The 22,090-nt window shown below is 38.3% G+C and overlaps 1 pseudogene; it reads left to right on the top strand.

Annotated features, from left to right (window-relative positions):
- Positions 1–125: 125 nt before the first annotated feature.
- On the top strand, positions 126–21,114 carry LOC118809962 (annotated as a pseudogene).
- The last annotated feature ends 976 nt before the right edge of the window (positions 21,115–22,090 follow it).

The raw sequence follows: 22,090 nt of genomic DNA, 5'->3' as shown, positions 1-22,090 counted from the left end.
CACACAACGGTAATGACAAAACATACCCCTGGTTGCAACCCATGACAGTCTTCCCGGTAAGTATATGCAAACGTTACATATATAAAGATCATGATACCTATAACAATGTTTTCTCTTTCGTCCGACTGAGATAAGAGGAGCCCCTGTTCTCGCCAGCATCCCCTAAAGGATGCTCATCAAAGGAATACAGGTAAGTAACATTTTATATCATTCAAATGTCCATAACTCCTGATGGTTGTGCTACAAGTCTCTAGAGTGTATCAGGGCTGGTGATGGGGTGTAAAGCTCACCACATCACAATCTAATTCTGCCTGGTCCCGAGCCCATTATATCCGAAATGCTTCCAAACGAGTATACTACCTTTATGTAACATGGACGCAATAACCCTAATGTTAACCTCAGCAGCTAAAAACAAATGGTTTCTGCTTTTTCAGTTTTAAAATCTCAAACATGTTGTTTTGTAACAAATGCTCTTTACAAAGCCAGGATCATTTTATTCATCCTTACATTGTGGGTTCCTTCTGAATTTCTCTGGTCTTTCTACAAAGTTAGGGCAAACAAACAAGCACACACATGTTGTACAATTATTCTTGTGAGCTCAAGTACATTACGCAGAGCTTAAAATAACACTTCGATAATATTAATACATTTATAAATATTTACATTTAACCTTAAGCAGAGACAACTAAATTAAGATGTACGCTGCTGTGAGAGGCATAGTTTACATTCAACCTGCGCTGGTATTAATGATATGTGGCACATGCTAAATATGGCCTTCAGCTTGTCCCCTACTCAGGCCAACTTTATTGCAGGCGTCACTCTGTTAAGTTCCATTCACATGCCCCTTCCAGAACAAATGGAATCTTTTTGTTTGTTTTTTGTTGGTTTTAAACAAATGAAATATTTTATAAACACTGCCATTATTGACCAGAAACATGTTTCTTGCATCATAAACCTGCAGTTATCTGAACAGGAAAAGCCTGTTGTAGGTCTATTGTTACTCTGGAACCAATGTTTACAAGTTATGGAAGGTAATGTTTATATATATGACTGTCAGTATGCAATCTGTAGGTTACTTTTACTGAACTAAAATTCAGTCTGGCTCAAACAGTACAGAACAAGCTACTGTTTGATTCCTTTAGATCTCAAAGAACTGGAGGTTATGAAAATGGGCTTTAAGAGACAGCACTGATGCAGATTCCACAAGGACTTTGCGATCCACTCTCAATCATTTTGGAGGCACAAAACAGAGTGGAGAGGGTGAGGGCTAATAAAGATATGTTTACATGCCTATATCTGAGGGTCTGGTTGAAGATGACTCATTGACTAGTTAAACAGTGATTAACTGTAAACTAGTCTGAGGAGAGGAATGTCTAGCTAACCACAGGAAGCATTGTGGCATTTTCTCTAGCATTCAGTAAACTCAGTGCGATTTTAATTAATTTTATTTAGCTAACAAGTGACTGAACACATAGCTGAACATAGTCTGTCTCATAATGAATCTAAAATGTGTGTAATATATCTTACCCCATGGCTGTGTTGCAAAAGTAGTAAAGCCATGCGTAGTGCTATTAGCATGCAGCTTGGAATTGGTTCATTTTGGCCTGCGCTTCATGTAGATTCACACAATATTTCTTAGCCAATGAGGTTGGCTAAAATGTTTTTGGAAAGTAGGAACATGATGGGAATCATAGGAGCAGGGCCAGCATATTCTTATACTTAAAATGTGTACTGAGCCTATATTTGGTCAGATACTGGAAGCTAAAAGCTACAAACTATAACATAATCACAGTGGCAAAAGACCAAATACACACCCACCACAGTTAATACAAACATGGTGCTTAAAGACTATATATAGCAGCAGCTAAAAACTACACACAATTACTGCCTCTCCCTGCCTCTCCCAACTTCAGACCACTTCCTAGAGCCTCAATCTGTCTCTGCTGGGCCCTCTGGTCCCTTTGAAGTGTTACTGTTATTCGGTCATTTAGGTAGCATAACACGAGAAGGAATGCTTTTTCATAAATGGCTTTATTTGATCGCATAGAGCACAGATCAACACAGCCATTATGTTACTTGCTATCACACATGTCTTTCAGTGTTATATTGCTTTTACACAGTTGTGCAAAATAATGGAAATAGTAAAACAAGGTCCTGAACATTGTTTCAAATGTATACTTTTAACATGGGCAATTTCTATTGTCAATAAATCATCCCAACAGCTTAAAGCAAAGACTGTTGTTACTTAGTGGTCTCCCAGAATGATACACGTATGATTAGAGAAACATGCTGTTAAGATATAATACACACAGAATGGTTTTCAACCAATCAGACTGTGTGGTTGGATTTAATTGTATAAGTCTTGGTAATGACCTGTGATCACTTATATTCTAACCCCTCAGAGCAACAAGACATTATGACAATGGCACCACTGCACTACCTACTGCTGCACTAACACTGCACAAACAGAGGTTATTACTGTGTCACTTGTCACCCTGATAACTATGGTAATAAATCCTAAATAAAGAGATCATGGTTGTACACATCAGTGCATAGCTGATGAATCTTGAATCTGTGTGTGTGTGTGTGTTTTGTTGTATTCCCCATGTGGCCTGAGGTTAGAGTATTTAGAGCTTTAAGAGGTGAAGGGTCATGGTTAGATGAATGAGAGCCAGACAAAACCACATTCCAGTGAGAACACTGAGACTTCAGCACCCACACACAACACACAGACAAGAAAGTTGTGTCTGTAGTGTTCACACAGAGAGACCACAGGGCTGCAGCGAAGAGAAAACATCAGAGGACTTGAAAAGGGTGGGGGGATGAAAGATAGTGAGAAGAGGATGGCAGGATGAGTGAGGGAATGAACAGACAGAAACATGGAAAGAAGCTTGCTTTTGATGATCTGACATTCTCAAAAATACAAGGTCAAAATACAGTTTATATAATATAATACTTGTGTTTTTCACTGATAAGCACACACGGGAAAATAACAATTGATAAACAACATACGTCTCTGTGACTCACTAATAATTACAAACTTGACAATAATGAATATCTAGACAGGTTATAATAGGTAATACTGTAATAATAATTTGAAACACAATCATAAAGGAGAAAGAGAAGAAAAGCAGAAGAGGTCTAGAGATAAACAATATCAGAGAGATGAGGGTATTTGTGCTGAGGTTTTGCTGCATTTGTGTACCTGCAGGCCTGTTGTCTTAAAGCCATGGTTAAGCCAAAAATCAAATGTATACCATTTTCATCTTACCCTGTTATCAAACAGCCAAGATATGCTTTCAGTTGAGGCTATGGGGCTAATGTAGCTAATAAATGTGGAAGTTCAATCTCCATAAATTAGCATCATGTTCATGTAAATCATCACATACACTTCACAATCATTATGAAATGTATTGAGTCATAAAATAATCCTAAACAGACTTGGTTTTTAACTGGATATCCATTTATTACTTCTTTCAGACTTTCTAATATCAAAATTAATTGGAATGCACATGCCTAGTGAGTATAGGCTTATCTACATTAGTCTTGCAGCCTCAGTGCAAAACTAAAGAAGCAAACTTTAGACACCACACATGTCTGGGCTGATTAACTACTATTTAAGGTGAAAGGAAAACTTTTATTTCCAATGAACTATTGCTGTAAAGCAGGATTCTTAGCACACACAGCAGTAAGGTCTCTCCTGCAGTATATTTATAGTGATTTGGTCTTATGGTGGGGTAGTCTTTGCAACATACTCATTGTCACACTGCAGAACCAGTACTGAATGACTTTGCTTTTATTTTATTTTGTTTTGTCTCTGCTTCACAAAGACCCTTAAAACCTCCTCAAAGTATCCCTCTCTCCACACACAACCCATTGCATCCTCTAAATGACCCTCAGAAGGTCTACACTCACCAAACCCCTCAAACCTGCATCGCTTTCTCTGCAACTCCCAGCAGCATGCCTGTAAATGGCCATGTATAATTATTCTGCTTCTCAGAGATGCTGTGCTGCAATTAACGCACTAATCACAGAGTGAGCACACGCCAAAATTAAAACCAAACATTTTAGATGGTGAAACAGGATGATGGGGCTGGAAGTTTTGTGTGAGGAATAAAAAAGACTCTTGTGGGAAAAAGTTAGAACAATACAGGAAAGCCACAAATGTTGGAATAAACATATCTCACTCACTCTGTCTCTCACACATACGTACTCACAAAACACATAGCCTGTCAGTTCGCATCTTGTGTGCCTGTCAGTGATGCAATTCAAAAAGAGCACTCAGCGTGGAGTGTTCACACGCACACATGCACGCACACAAACAGAGAGAGAGAGAGAGAGAGAGAGAGAGAGAGAGGGAGGGAGAGAGAGAGAGTTGGCCAGAGGCTGCCTACATTACCACTATTGTCCTGCGGTTATATAATCAATTACAGTGTTCTGTGGTGAGCCAAACACAGACATGTTCTCACCAAACTCAAAAAATTGCCATAAGCATTTGTGAACATTAGTGAGGACAACACTTTAATTTTATTTCTACTATTTTAAACCCATTTTTATTAATGACCCATTAGAACTATAGCCAGTCTCAGCATGTTAGCTCTCTTTCGAATCATATGACAGTATTGGTAGAATAAGGCAGAATCCAGTTCTGAACCACAATCCAAACCACATGGTACAGCTGATTACTGAACCTGAATTTCAACAGACGGGCACATCTCTGCACTGTCATGTCCCACTTTAAAAGAAAACACTCTCAGAGGAATTTGAGTGGATTTTTTAAAAATGTTGTGTCTTCCTGCGGCCTTGCTCAAGGCTGCCATTTAAGAGTTACCTTCATGTTTAAAGTTTTGAATTACGTGACATGATGTGTGTATCAGGGCAAACTACACACACCGTGCCTTGGCAATAGCTGGAATCAAACTGGTTTGACCTGAATAAGTTGGTTCTAAAAGTGTTAAAGAGGCTTAAGCTATTTTAATTTGGCCATGTCATCCCTTTATGAATCACACTGTTCATTATTCAGCAGAGAGGATGAGATATTGATTATCATTACTTTTCTGTTTAAATATAACAACTTAAAAGCAACTTAAAAGAGAAGGATTCACTCTAATAAAAACACAAATTACTGTAATAGCACAATGATGTGGAGTTTACATTTCCAGCTACTTGACTTACTCTGTGATTGTTATTATAAAAAATACAATACATGACATTCAAAATTATTATAAGAACATAATTCACAAAGCATTCATTCTATCTCGTAATAAGTCCTTCTTGAAATAAACCTTGATACTGTTGGTTTTCACTGGCAGAACAAATCATGCTACGACTCACACACGATGACCGCTGAACGTACATCCTTGATCTGACCACTCAGTTCATATGACCAAAGCCACGCGAAGTGCTATAATGGTTTGTTTACCAACATTGAGCCATATGTCTGCTGTGTGTTTGTGTGTATGTGTGTGTGTGTATGTGTGTGTGTGTGTGTGTGTGTGTGTGTGTGTGTGTGTGTGTGTGTGTGTGTGTGTGAATTTAAAAGGTACGAACCTACCTCTAAGGTGAGACATTGTAATTGGCTGAGAGTAATTTGCAAATTTTGTGACCAGTGTCAGTGAAGACTAATCTATCTGCATGTAGCATTTTACATGCTACCATTTTAGAGGCCCAACACAGAATTTTCCCTTTTCATTCATAATCTTTACCCAAGAGCAAGTCTATGATCATCTGCACACTTTTGTGTCAGCGCAACATATTGTTAGCTTAGAATTATAAGGTTTTGTCTGCGTTCAGTGCAGTTTTGAGATATTGAAAATCAAACATTTCACTTTCAAAATAGCCTAAGCCTTATGTAATACAGTTAACTTTGATATCCCAACAAAGTTATTGCCATGAGTTACTTTTGACCACTGAACTTCAATATTGCAAGAATATCTGGAAATAGCCTTCTCTGGAATGGACACATGGGGAGAACCTCTGAGAGATCTCATTATGTAGAGAATTATAAGGTTCTATTTGTGACAAACCCAAACTCGAATAGAAACTTTACCTCACTGTTCAAGATTCAGACTCTCTTGTCATAAATACTCAAAATATAGGAAATGTAGGTAAATATAAAGTACAAATAATACAGTGTAGTATACTGTATTACATTCATTTTATTTTCAAATATTTGCACAGCTTCCATGGGCTGTGTTTCTATGACCAACATGTTAATTAAAGTACATCCAAATGAGAATTATAAAGAAATATCAAGAAATAAGCATCTTAGCAGGTATACATCATAGTATAAATCTACTGTACTACATTAGTATGAGAACACACAGGGACAGTGTAAGTGTATTATCCTATGTGCTCAACATGTAGAGAAGCAAAGTAGTATGATGATAGTGTTACATTGGTATGCGGCAGGAAAAGCAGTATAAAAAAAGGCCCCAGAGTGCTCATTTCTTGGTATGTATTTTTTGCCATATATTAACATTTAAAATTTCTCTCTCTGCAGCTGTATGAGTATGCGTGTATTGCTCACACTCAAAATCTCTGAAATGAAACATTTAAAATGTACTTTTTTTTGTGCACCGGACATTTAAATGCATTCTTTGGTAATCTGAGTTTAACTATGTGAGTAACTATGTGAATAATTCTTAAATTCTCATATTGATTCCATAATGTAATGGCATGCGAGCTAGAAATTTGTGAGACAATTGCAGTTAAAGACTGACATTATTTTAGCTAGCTAGCTTTAAGTAAGAGTGTCTTTGTTATTTTGCTACTCTGGTAGCTAAATTGCTGCTTTGCAGATTGAGTAAATTAGCTAGGGATATCAGTTAGCTAGGAAGCCTCTATGAAGAGGAATTTGTGCTCAGTTGAAATGCAATTACTACAGTGGAAAATGTGAAATGCAGTGCACACATGGCTCCACCTTGAAATGTGATCAACATGAATTCAATGAACAATTTTATGTAACTCTTAATGTAGGCCTATCAGTAAAGAGGTCAAGTGATGGGCAAACAAGGTCATAGAGATTTTGCTTTTCACTTTGGCACACGATGTGCATGTCACTATGGAAAAGTAGTCATGTGTCATGTTGCATTTCACATTTTCCGACTGTAGTGATTGCATTTCAATTTGGCATGAATTCCTCAGTACAGGTGTGACTGCAGTGTTTTGTTACAAGCAGGATGCACACCATATATATCTGAAGACAGAGACCAACTGATGCAACAAGTAGAATCAGGTGTGCTTTTTTGTGCTAGGAATGAAAACCCGCAGCCACTCAAGGCCTTTGTGGATAAGATTGGTGGCACCTGTCCTAAAGCTCATGATACATTGTGAACTGAGACTGGCAGAGAATTACCTCTGAAGTTTTAAAATCTTTCTATACTGCCCCCTAGCCTTTCTTTTTGGAGCTACACTTCACACTACAGCAAATTACAGTTGACATATTGCATATTCATAAACGATGAAATCAACTCACATCACTCTACTGTACAGTGTTAGAGTCTACAAATACTCACTTTTGAGTACTTTGAATATTTGAGAACTAAACTGTTGTTGAGACACAAAGGATACAGTGTGCAAAATATTTCTTGGTATTTGGGGGTTCCATGTCGGCTGGCTACTCCAGCATTGGATAACTGGTAACTCACCTTAGCGGTGCTGATGCTAGCTTTAGTGGCACCAAAATATTTGGTTCAACAGTTCTTCTTCAGAAAGGCTCTTTTCTGGTTTGATAATGTAGTCTTACTCACATTAACTGAGATCTTACACATTTCCTCTACTGTCTTTGGTTTGCGAAATGAGTAACAATTCATTCTTTCCACCAACCTCTTTCGAATTTGGGCAAGTTTTCAGATTTACAGATATGCCACAGAATACTGTAAAGTTTTTCAAGGTATTCCAAGCATAGTTACAGTTGCTAGGCTATAAAGGACCACCTTGGTAAACTAATTTGCTACAGCGCCACCCTGAGGCAGATCAGTGCTGCATATTTAATTAAGAATAATAAAGATAGAAGCTTGCTGATTGTGAAGTATGATAAATAATTAGCTTTACCTGAATTTGTCTTTGAGTGTCTATTTTTCCCTAACAAACATCATAACTTCATAGTAAGTTTATTTTCAGGGACCCCACAGAATTTTGAGATATGCAGGGGTCCAAGAGATTACATCGATCAGGCATAACATTATAACATAACTTGTTTCTACGCTCACTGTCCATTTTATCAGCTCCACTTACTATATAGGTGCACTTTGTAGTTCTACAATTACAGACTGTAGTCCATCTGTTTCTCTGCATACTTTGTTAGCCCCCTTTTACCCTGTTCTTCAGTGGTCAGGACCCCCATGGACCCTCACAGAGCAGGTACTATTTGGGTGGTGGATCATTCTCAGCACTGCAGTAACATTGATGTGGTGGTGGTGTGTTAGTGTGTGTTGCGCTGGTCTGAGTGGATCAGACACAGCATTGCTGCTGGAGTTTTTAAATACTGTGTCCACTAACTGTCCACTCTATTGGACACTCCTACCTTGTCAGTCCACCTTGTAGATGTAAAGTCAGAGACGACAGCACATCTGCTGCTGCACAGTTTGTGTTGGTCATCCTCTAGTCCTTCATCAGTGGTCACAGCACGCTGCCCACAGTACGCTGGTGGCTGGATATTTTTGGTTGGTGGACTATTCTCAGTCCAGCAGTGACACTGAGGTGTTTAAAAACTCCAGCAGCACTGCTGTGTCTGATCTGCTCAGACCAGCGCAACACACACTAACACACCACCACATCAGTATTACTGCAGTGCTGAGAATGATCCACCACCCAAATAGTACCTGCTCTGTGAGGGTCCATGGGGGTCCTGACCACTGAAGAACAGGGTAAAAGGGGGCTAAAAAAGTATGCAGAGAAACAGATGGACTACAGTCTGTAACTGTAGAACTACAAAGTGCACCTATATAGTAAGTGAAGCTGATAAAATGGACAATGAGCATAGAAACAAGGAGATGGTCATAATGCTATGCCAGATTAGTGTAATTAGAAGGTACTGGACCCCCAGGATCCCCAGTATGTCACACTTTGGAGTTAGGTATGCTCACTCTCACTGCAAAATTCCAAATAATGATACTAAACTAAAAAGGCTCAAATTTCTTTGCGAGTCTTTAGTGGATTTTTTTTTCTTGCTGCTTTTTGCCTGTTGTCATCTTATTCCACAGCTTAGCACAATCTAAAGTAAAGAGAATGAAGCATGGCATTTTCCAGGAAGATCATTAACTTTACTTTCTGAAAGATGTAGCAGCAGCATAGTTTAATATTGAAACCTCCCTTTATGTAAAGCTTTTAATCCAGCAAGAACAATGCTAATTTCTGCTAGCACCCTTATGGAATTCACCATTACATGTTAGCATCAAGCTAATGGTGCTGTTTATTTGCTTTTGCACTGAAGGTTTAATACTTCTGTTGTAGACTGACCTTAGAAGCTTGTAAGACTTCCATGTAACATTTACTTAGTTTTTCAGTGAGTCTATTAGTTATTTAAAAATAAAAAGGATCAAACCTGTGTTGACCTGATTGTTTTTAAAAAAAGTATTTTTATATACGATTTGTTTAGCATGTTTATTAAACCTTTCATTTCTGTGATGAATTCAGATAGCTTATCTTGTGTTATATCAGTGTTCTCTGCCAGTGAATTCAGGTTGGTTGTGATGAATCTGTGCACTGCACTGTTACATTCAACATAGGCTGTTAATCAAAAAATGGTCATGAATATGCAATATGTTGAGGGTCACAATCACACAGCAAAACTGAGAAAGTCAAAAAAGAAAATGGAAAGTATAAAACATTCATTGCGTAAATGAGAAGCTTCCACAAGTGAGCTGAGCCTCTAATTCTCAAATACATCCCTCCCTGAACTGCAGAAACAAACTCTGTGACTATGGAGACTCTCCTAAGGAGGCCTGAGACTCTTCAGACATCCAGCTGAAAGCCTTATGTAAAACACAATTACTCTCCAACAGATGTGGAGATCATCACTGAGTGCACAGCAATAGAGCTAAACTCAAAGACAACCAGTCTCCATGTGTGCTTATTAGAAATCACACCATACTGCAACCAAACTTCTTTAATGGTAATAGTCACTGTGACAACAATCACACTGCTGTACAAGTGAAGTAAATTACAATTACCATTCATAAGATGACATTGCTTTGCTCTAATCTCAATCTGTCTGTATGTATCAGAGATCTCTATAGGATGTCCTGCAAAGTCATGCTACTATCATCTCATGAGTCATCATGACAAATAAACTACTAAACTCATCCCAAACACACACACACACACACACACACACACACACACACACACACACACACACACACACACACAAAACAATCTTCAACATCACTTTAACATGACACAGTGACACTGGTTGGATTGCTAATCTCAAACTCAGCTAGCACAGTGGAAAAAATGTCTTGCTCATGAATGAACATGATTTCAAAAAGGGAAAGTGTTTCACAATAGCAACACACTCCTTCTTGGACAATGTTTTTAAAAATAAAAATCAGAGAATACATCCAATCAAAGAGAATTTCTTGTGTCCCACCTTTGATTTTTTTAAACTGTATTCTTACACTTGCAAAGAAGAAAATGTTGAAACTTAGTTAAACTGAACTCCTTTGAATAAAAAAAAGCCTTTAGGACAAAATGAGTCACCCAAAACATCCAACAGCCTGCGAGAGAGAGAGAGAGAGAGAGAGAGAGAGAGAGAGAGAGAGAGAGAGAGAGAGAGAGAGATCCAGTCAACTATGGGCTATGGGAAAACCTCGGTGTAGGACTACATAGAAAACACCCCAGTTAGCAAAATTTATCTGGCCATTGTGGGCCACATCCTTGGTTGAGTTCTGGCCCAATTCTGGCTGGGTCCCCGGCCCAGATCTGGCCCATATACTGTAAAACGAGAAAAACTAATGGATGCGGCCCAGATGAGGCCCACACACTATAAAATTAGTATAACTAATGGATGTGGCCCAGCTCTGGCCCATATACTGTAAAGTGAGTAGAACTAACAGATATGGCCCAGATCTGGCCCACATACTGTAAAGTGAGTAGAACCAAGGGATCTGGCCCAGCTCTGGCCCACGTACTGTGAAGTGAGTAGAACCAAGGGATCTGGCCTAGCTCTGGCCCATGTACTGTAATGTGTGCAAGTTTAATGGCTGTGGTCCAGATCTGGCCCACACACTGTAAAGTGACCATATTTAAAAGGTGTGGGCCAGTTCTGGCTCATATATGGCACACAGTTACGGCTGACCACCCACCTTTGTCCCCGGCACGGAAGTGGCCTTGCAGGATGCCACACTCATTTATTGCAGAACATGCAAAATATTAGTAATATTTCTTCCTAATGATTGATAAGTGTTGACAAAAGCCATTTCAGAATGAAAACTCCATGTTGATTTTGGTTAAATAAGTAAAAACAGAAAGCTTCACCTTTGTGACAGGTCATTATCTGCAGTCTTTGTGTGTACATCTTCAAGGACATATAATGCTGGTCTTTTCGCAGACCATCTGCCTTTTGTCAAAAAGTATAATATTTTCCATATTCATAAATACATTTCTAAGAATATTTCTGCATTCATTCTAAACAGTGGCGGATGAAAAATTCTTGAGCCAAGTGGAGAGGCCACTGAAATAGAGGCTAAATCTTATATGTTCATTGGGTTTAGAATGTAATTTCTCAGACATTTTATTTTACATCAATGATGACAAAAATGTCTGAAAAATTATACTTTATAATTATAATATTATAAGCAGTCTGTGGAATGAAAACAGTTACGTATGTCCCTAAAACATAGATGTCAACCCATTCAGTATGTCTATATAAAATACATACATTCCTGAGATCAAGCCAACTGTGTATGTGACACTGTTTTACGATTTAGCTTGATCAACTGCTACTTTTTCTGATTCTGTATGCAATAATTACTAAAGTTTTTTTTAGTGCACAAACACAAAACTGGAGAATCTGCTGTATCCCTAATGATTTTTAAATGCATGATTTCATTCTATATTATGTTAAACATGGACACTTTCTGGGATTTGCATTGGATCCCAGTTCAGTAAGAGGTGGGTTTAGAAATTGGCTCCATCATGAGCTTCCGTGGGTATATTATGATCATTTTGCTTCGTTTACATTAATTTTTACCAGTGCAGAATCCCTTAAACAAAACAAAAAGCAAAAACATTTAGAATATATTCAGACTGTTTATTGTGTATCACAATTATAAACATTTTCAAAGTAGAAAAAATATTGATGCACAGAAGCAAACACAAAAAGGTTACTGAATACACAAGATAAAACAAGCAATGTATGTTTTTTGTTAATTACATAACCTATAGTAACATAATAAATAATCTAGTTTGAAGTGATTTGTTGTTCAAAAATATATTTAAAGTACTACACAATGACAGTTATTCAGTGACCTTAATAATAATAATAATAATAATAATAATAATAGTAAAAGTTTTCAAAATACTCGTTCTAATGTAACTTACCATTTATAAACATTCCTAAAATTCTACATCGGTCAAAACCTGTCCACTTCCTGATGCCTGAGGAAAGAGGAAAAGCATTCAGCTATCATTTACATCTTTAACGGATTTCCAGATAACACAGTTTTTGTGTTCCACTGTACAACAAATCCCTTTACCTGGCAATCTGGAGCAACACCACAATCAGCATTTCCAACAGTTCGCTCTGCAGACTGAATGAGCTCTGTCTATTTGGAAGTTGTTCCACTGTAAGCAGTCACAGAACCCCAATAACAGCTGGTCTGAAACAGAGGGTTTTACTTTAGAAACTAAATAAGGAGGCAAGAACTCAACGACTGCTCTGTCAAGATCTGTCATCAACAAGAAAGGTTTTGTTCTAACAAACATTAAGAAACCCATAATCAAAAATAAGCTACTTACAGGTCTAACTAATGTAAAGCGCTCCTGACAATGAACCCTAAAATGAACTAGGAAATATCACCTCAGGTGAACAACCACAGCACCTGTTTCAAACTGTTTTCTTCTGGTTTTACTGACTTACACAGAAGGGTGATGTGTGTGCAGATGAGAGGACTTAACACTGCTGTCAAGACAACGCGCTAGCTCCTAGCTAACCCGCTAACCGCAAGCTAACGTTAGTTAATTACTCTGAACCTTTAGCTAAAAGGAATACGTTAACATTATTCATGACGAATTAGCAACGAAGGATAACGTAACTAAACCTTGAACTTATTGACCATTTCATTAATCTAGCTAGCCTGTGCTTTTCAAGTGTTAGCTATAGTTATAACTTTTCATTTTCCATACTGGAACAATAATTAAAAATAGTTAATCTCACTGAACTAAACTTACACATCACAAATCATGTTAATGTATGTACATGTGATTTTAAAGTATATTACTTACCCTCTTGTTCTTTGTCTTCTTGAAGAGACTTTGCCTTCTCTTCAGCCCTGGCTGCTGGCTTGTCCATTTGAAAATGATGAACTTGGGTGGGAAAATATGTTAAATGAGGGTTTTAACCCTTACAGCAAGTGTTGGCTATTTTTTGTAACTTCAGTAATGGGCCACTTATGACATGCCAGACTTGGGCCAAAAGTACTGAGACGCAAATCAATGAGCATTGGTCTGTCACAGCGTTAAGGTGCGGCCCTCTTCCTTTATCCACACTGTTGGGCCACAACATTTATGCCAGAATTGGCCCTTAAAAGTAGATGCGAGTTAAAACCATACACAGCTGTTCAGCATCTGGCCCAATTCTGGCCCACATGTCTAATATCCATCCTGAAGTCAACCAACACTCACGTATATAAGCCAGAATCGGCCCAGGACGGTCTGCTATTGCAGTGGACCACTTATGACATGCCAGACTTGGGCCAAAAGTACTGAGGTGTAAATCAACCGAGCACGAATCTGCCGCAACTTAATTGTGCTGTGGCCCTTTTCCTTCAAGCACATTGTTGGGCCACAACACTCATACCAGAATTGGCCCTTAAACGTAAATATGAGTCAAAACCTTACACGGCTGTCCAGCATCTGGCCCAGTTGTGGCCCACATGCCTAATATCTATCCGGAACTCAACCAACACTCGTGGATGTAAGCCAGAATTGGCCCAGAACTGTCTGCTATCTGGGACACTACTGCCACCTAGTGGACTTTTTCAATACACCGCATTGCAAATGTTGGAATTTGGATGATGCATTGTATTGTATTAAGTGTATTCTTGTAAATCATGTTGTGTCTCCAATCTTGACAGCAATCTTCAGAAAGTCACTACTGTGCTTTAAACAATACCTTCCCAGATAAGACTAATCAAACTCGTGTTGGGCTTCAGAACATTGTGCACTGACTTGAGCTCCTATAGGGAGCCATTTAGGATGAAATACACTAAAGCACTTGCACACACGCACAATCCTCACACACAGCTATGAAATACTCGCACATACACAAATACTACTTGTACGTGAGTGTGTAAATGATTGTGCACAGTTTTCAGCAAGCCCAGAGGTCATTTCACTGTAACAGGAAGGCAGAATTTTACAAAATAAGAGCATGCAAAGCAGCACAAAGGAAAATATTTTCTGGAAAAAAAATTCCTTTCAAACCCTTCTAAAGTTGAACAAGGATGTGCTCCTTTTAGTTTAATCAGCCATTTCATCTTTAACCAGCTTATCAGAATTGTTGGAGACTGGGAGCATATTTTTAATTTTTCTATACCACATCCTACACTGTGTAGAATCCATACCAGATGACCTGCTAGACAGACACTTCACTGAACTGGAGCACCACACAAGAACTGTTCATTCCCTCATAATAGCTGGGCATGAGAGAGAGAATGCATGACTCCACAGGAGTCATTATATCAGCATCTAAGTCTCCTTTAACAACAGTGCGAAAGAAAAAAGACAGGAAGTAATATTTTAGTAGTTTAACAACCCCTGATGGCCCAGTGTTCAGATGACTTACCTTACCTTCTTGAAATGTCCAAGCATATATTTATAGGTAGCGCTCTTCATAAAACTAAAGGTGAGTTATAGGTAATAGGTAAGTCAGGCTGTTTAAACTGATAGAGCACTTCTTTGTTCAACCTTTGTTAAACCTCAATTTCTAGACACAGTTTCTTTGTACATGCTCTTATTTTGTAATACTGTACCTTCCTGTTACAGTGAAATGACTTCTGTACATGTTAAAAAGTGTCACACACACCAATGACTGCAGTCTGTTTGTGTGTATGTTTAAGTGTATTTCACTATAAATTACTCCCCATAAGCACCTGCCCTTTTGTCTTCAGACTGTACAAGTGACCTCTTGGTTGACGTGTATATTAACTGTGTATTAGATGGTCACCAAGCTCTGCTTCAGCGAGGCGAGACTCAGTGTCGGGAGTAGAGCTTGCAAGAGGAATCGACTTCTACAAGCTTTATTGCCTTCTCTGGTGCAGTACCAAACACCTGTGGGGATTTTACCCCAGTCAGCTTCAAGCTGTCAGGGACACACTCGTCACCACAATCACAACAATAAACCACAAATTATGCATTTATGAAAGCATCGCATTGAGTAATGGTTAATTTGAACTTCAGACATATCACCTGTAAGGGGTGCTTATAACTGCTAGACTAAGTAATTAGGTACGTAGTGCATACACATACACACAAACACACACACACACACACACACACACACACACACACACACACATGTGGGATTTATATAACATGTGTCATTAAAAAAGTTGAACCAGTGAACCAGATTTTGAGTCCCAAAAGGACTGGAGCCTGACACATGTGGTCTGGCAAGACATGATCTACAACCTCATGGTTGTTCCCCCACTCAAACACACTCACTAAACCTGGCCATTAAAAGATGAGTTGAATCAGGTGTGTTTCCTCCAAGACCAGAGTTGTGCACCCCTGAGCTAAAGTGTTTTTCTTACTCTCACAAAAAATCCAAGACACAAATAATGACCCCAGAAACAATCCTGTCCTCTTTGTAACAAGGGCTGATTGATCAGTAACCAGTAACTTCTGAGTGCAGGTCTCCTAAAGGAGTATGGAGAGTTTGGGAACCCCTGTTTAGTACTCAACAGAACTCTGAATGTGTGTGTGTCTGTCTGTGTGGAAAGGGAGGGGACAGAGAAATGAGAGAGAGAGAAAGAGAGAGAGAGAGAGTGGTGCCCTCCCTGACTGATTTTTCTGTTGCTGGGTCTGACATCATCTGCAGCAGTTCCCCAGAGAAACATTTGAGAACAGGGTGTGTGTCTGAGCAATAAGAAGTGATAAGAAGGAGCTCTGTGCAAAGAAATCAAGGTGAGTTTATCTGTGAAATGTAAATTTGTCCTGTTTAAGGGGAGACAGTTTAAATTTTAGCATGCCACAGAAGTGTGTAATTACTAACTAATAACTAGTACAGCAGCTAAATTGCATACAAACACATTTTAATCCTGAATGTGATATTCAACTTCATAAGAAGTCAAAATTAGAGAACAAAATGCATTTTGTAAAATGTGAAAGCATAATGTCCAGACTGCCGTGTCATGGGGCGTATGAGATTAACATGTCTAGGGAGAGCAGACTGCGTACTTGCACAACACTGACCACATTTCCCTGGACTAATACACGCACACTCACACACAACCCACACACAGATTTCTGATTGTTTAATACTAAGCATTTTTATCAACACATTATCAGAAATGTAAAAAAACATTGATCACTGATCAAAAATGTTGAAACTACTGGACCAGTTAAAAGGAAATTCCACTGATTTTTTTTTAATTCTGCAAAATTTAATTATTGAGATGTAAACAAAGTAAAATGGTGCATTGTAGAGAAACGTACTGACTCTGACTTCTTTACAGATGTGGTGATCGGAATCAAAATTATGATCTTTTTTTTTTAGTATGGGAAGTTTATAATATTAAAATAGTGGTAAATCTGGAAAAAAATCAGAAATAGCATTAAACTCTACCTAAAACGGTGCATTTCACATCATAGCACTCTGAGTGCTCTGACATTTTGAAAAATCGGTAATGGAGATGCTTAGCTGATTAAACTGATTTAAAGGTACTGTCATAATTAATTGCTTAAGGGGCAAGTAAGGCACAAGTGAATGTTGAATATTTATTAATATTTTAAAAAGTATTTCTATAAGCCTCATTATTTTGCTCTTTGTTAAGTGATAGATGATATGATATCATACTGATCGGTATGATGTGGCTTGAAGCTCATCCTCCCTTATTCTGTCAGACAGCATAATTCGTATGCTTTGGTTATTTGACCTAATCATGTTTCTTAAATGTTTTTCAAATTATTAACATGCTTTAAAATATATTTTATACTATGCAACCAAAATTAAAATTTAACAAGTGGCTTTTGAGAGGGTGCAAGCCCACTTAATAAAATATCCTTCCTATTCTTGTTTTAGTATTTTTTTCACTTTTCCCTGCTGAATGCATCTAGTCCAGATATAAATATTCATAGGTTATCTTTCATGCATGGCATGTTTCAGATCTAACAACAGATTTAAAATAATATTAAAGTCAAGGGACAGTGAAGGCTGTTCCAAAACCTTAATCTTTAAATTCATGAAGTAGTTCATGGTTAATTTTGATGTATATTTTGGATCACTGTCTTGTTGTAATATTCAGCCTCTTTTCCTACTCAGTTTCTTCACAGATTGTGGGACATTAGCTTTCAGGATATGTTGATATTTAGCAGAATCCTTTCCTCCTTCTATCACTACAACATTTTCTGTGCCACTGGTTGCTACACAAGCCCCAAAGCATAATATATCCACCTTTATACTTAACAGTACATTATTTTTGTCCTTTTTCTTTTATTTTTCTACAACATTTGAACATGGCAACTGTTCTTTACATTGTGTAAAAAAATAATTATGAGTGGACCAATAGAAATGGTCTAATATCACTTAGAATAAAACTACATTTTATTAACTTCAATTAAGATAATTGTTGCCTTCTCCTGTAAAGTTACCATTTTGGTGATACGTTTTTGTTATAGTGGCTTTCTGTTTTTGGACAACCAGGATTTGCAATAAATATTGTACAATTCACTATCAACAAATAAGTCTCCTTGTAAACGTCAGCTTATTTGAACCAGTCATCTGTAGTTCAACATTTTCACCATGACTTACATAACTTACATTGTTTAACAGTAACAGTTTTAAAAAGATATAATGAATTCGAATACTACCTTTTTGATATTGTCAGTATGCTGACAGTGGCTCATCATCCAAATATTAGGTACTAATATGGGCAAGGGTACTAAATACAGATACCCAAGATATCCAAAGTCATTTTAGTACTTGTTTACTAAAATGTGTATTCAGATTTAGGTTTTAACCTGTAACATTTACTGAAGGATTCCTGGAAAAAACTGTGACATACAAAGTAAAAAAGAAAATCAACATTAATGTTTTAAAAGCTTAAAATGTCTGCTTTTAAAGGGGAATTCTACTGATTTTTCAAAATTCTGGTAATTCAGTCAATAATGTTAACAAAGTCAGAGTGGTTGGATGGGAAATGCTCTGTTCTAGAGAAACTTGCTGAGTTAGAACTGTTCTCAATGGGGTTCAGAATTGTTCACAATATCTGAAGGGTTTGATAGCCCTATCAGCTCTCTCACTAAAAGGTACTGCATGAATTATGTTTGAATATGTTACCTGATGCCTGTCACACCATTTCACAATACAATAGTTTTGAATAGGTTTGGGCCTAAAACATGCTTTTTTAAAAAGAGATGTACATGTAGGACATTGTAAGGAAAAACAGTACCCAAAGCAAACCATCGCTATGCTGCCCACTTTTCAGTGGCTTCTATCTAGACTTCTCAGTCATTTTCTTCACTGGAGCTTTTAAGCTCTCACTCAGTCTCTTCTTCTGCTGCTGCTCGTCCCTCCCCCCCCCCTCTCTCTCTCTCTCTCTCTCTCTCTCTCTCTCTCTCTGTTCCCTCTCTGCTCTTTTTAAAAGGCCCTTATGCGGCCTGCCAGATCAGTATCAGCTGGCTCCTGAGCCGAGAGGGAACGAGAGCTTGTTGCTCCACCTCTTTGTCACCACCCACCGCTCACAGCTTGTCCGCCTGGATCGAACGTGAGGCTAATTAGCCTTTCTGCTGGCTCTGGCGGCTGCCATCGAGTCGGTGGACACCACACACCACTACTGTAAATAAATCAGTCAGGATGTTTCTCTATGATACACCATGTCACATCAAGTCATTGTAAATGACTATTATTTATATGTCAATGATTAAATAATGTAGCAATGTTGAAAATCAGTGGAATTTCCCTGCAAATCGTAACCTCCAATAGTATTATACAAGATGAAATATCTGTCTTACAACATGGTGTTAATCACTACATTTATTGTTGAAATATTGATCATATTAATATGAATTAATGAATCATTGTTTTCACCGTTGCAGTGTAAGAAACTGAATAGCTTAAATTAGCTTAATTGTGGCAAAGCATCAGCAAAAATAATAAAAAAAAGAAGACTATTTACAAAGTGAAGGTGTCTACAAATGAAGGTGTCTATATAATGAAATGCATGACTGGCTCATCTTCCTGATTACATGTAATAAATTGTGGAGAAAACCACAGGAAACTACTTTCACATTTTTCATCTACTTATAATATAATCCAGTCATAAATTCATTTACTAAAACAAGGCTTATGTACTTTATTTCATAGATGGAGGGGACTATTACTGCTGAAGAAGCCATTACCCTTGAAGATATTAAAGAGACGCTGGCCAGTGAAGATCTGGCTTCAGCACTTGACAAGATTAAGGATTATTTTGAACAGCAAGACAGTGTGAAACTGAACGTTGCTGTAACAGGAGAATCCGGCTCTGGAAAATCCACCTTCATCAATGCTTTCAGGGGAATGGGGGATGAGGAGGAGGGCTCTGCACCAACTGGTGTTGTAGAGACCACTATGGGCCCTAAATCCAAAATACCCAAATGTCAAATTGTGGGATCTCCCTGGCATTGGAACACCAAAGTTCAAAGCTGATCAATATCTTAAACAGGTTAAATTTCAATGCTATGATTTTTTCATCATCATCGCATCAGATCGCTTCAGAGAATGCCACGCCAATTTAGCAGCAGAGATAGTAAAAATGGACAAGAAGTTTTATTTTGTTCGATCAAAGATTGACCACAGCATTGAGGATGAGAAAAGAAAGATGACATTTGATGAGAAAAAGACTCTGGGTCATATCCGAGAAAACGGCATTGAAGGTTTACTTATCAACATATTATAATATCCATATGTTAAGACTAAGTTAATGTATTACATATCAAATCTAATTAGGAAAGTTAAATAAATGCTAATATGAGGGAGTGTGTTGTTACTTAAATTCAATGTTTTAAAATCAACATTTGCTTTTCATTCTAGGGTTAAAAGAGGCTGGTGTAGACTCTCCTGTGGTCTTCCTGATCTCAAGCGTTCACCTTGCCCTCTATGATTTCAACAATCTTCAGAAGACTCTAGAGATTGACCTTCCCCAGCACCAGAGACATGTGCTGATGCTGGCCATTCCAAACATTACCCTGGAGGTCAATGAGAGAAAGAAAAAAGCATTGCAGAGCGAAATATGGAAGCTGGCTCTGCTGTCTGCTAGTGCTGCAGCTGTTCCAATCCCTGTAGTGAATGCAGCTGTTTCATTAACTGTAGATGTGACGATCTTAGTGACAGCGATTACAAAATTCTACAATGCCTTCAGTCTCGATCCTGACTCTTTGCAGAGGCTCTCTGACAGATCAGGGAAATCAATAGATGAGCTGAAATCTGTAATAAAGTTTTCTTTAAATAAAGAAATAATCGAAACAGGAATAAACCATCAGCTGATAATGATGATGTTGGCTAGTAGCTCTCTTTTGGCTTTAGACACAGCAGCTGAATTCTGGCTGGGTTTTATCCCTATTCTGGGATCTCTGGTAAATGGTCCGCTGTCCTTTGCCACTGTTTATATCACACTGAAGCGTTGCCTTGATGGCCTGGCTGAAGATGCTCATAATGTGCTCATGACTGCTCTTCAGACCACAGTGTGAACATGAAAAAAAAAAAAGAATTCATCCTTTCTCACAAAGGGAAATAGCACAGAAACCTGATTTTTTATTGCTTGTGCTGTCTGTCACATTTAAAGAAAAGCATCTTTTTAAATTCATATTTAACTGCAGATTATTTAACAGTTGATGTATCTTTGATTAATCTTTTATGATCAAGTTGTTGTTATGTCTCAGTCGTGCTATCAACAAGTGGACTTTAATTACATCTGATTTATTCTCACAAAAAAGATACACTGTATTGCCAAAAGTATTCACTCACCCATCCAAATCATTGAATTCAGGTGTTCCAATCACTTCCATGGCCACAGGTGTATAAAACCAAGCACCTAGGCATGCAGAATCCTTCTACAAACATTTGTGAAAGAATGGGTCGCTCTCAGGAGCTCAGTGAATTCCAGCATGGTACCGTGATAGGATGCTACCTGTGCAACAAGTCGAGTCATGAAATTTCTTTGTTTTTAAATATTCCACAGTCAACTGTCAGTGGTATTTTGACAAAGTGGAAGCGATTGGGAATGACAGCAGCTCAGCCACGAAGTGGTAGGACACGTAAAATGACAGAGCGGGGTCAGCGGATGCTGAGGCACATAGTGCGCAGAGGTCGCCAACTTTCTGCAGAGTCAATCGCTACAGACCTCCAAACTTCATGTGGACTTTAGATTAGCTCAAGAACAGTGTAGAGAGCTTCATGGAATGGGTTTCCAAGGCCGAGCAGCTGCATCCAAGCCTTACATCACCAAGCACGATGCAAAACGTTGAATGCAGTGGTGTAAAGCACACCGCCACTGAACTCTAGAGCAGTGGAGACGTGTTCGCTGAAGTGATGAATCATACTTCTCCGTCTGGCAATCCGATGGACGAGTCTGGGTTTGGCGGTTGCCAGGAAAACGGGACTTGTCTGACTGCATTGTGCCAAGGGTAAAGTTTGGTGGAGGGGGGATTATGGTGTGGGGTTGTT

The sequence above is a fragment of the Colossoma macropomum genome, unplaced genomic scaffold (assembly GCF_904425465.1).
Source record: "Colossoma macropomum unplaced genomic scaffold, Colossoma_macropomum, whole genome shotgun sequence".
NCBI classification, from domain to species: Eukaryota; Metazoa; Chordata; class Actinopteri; order Characiformes; family Serrasalmidae; genus Colossoma; species Colossoma macropomum.
This window is presented reverse-complemented; position numbering and strand designations above follow the sequence as displayed.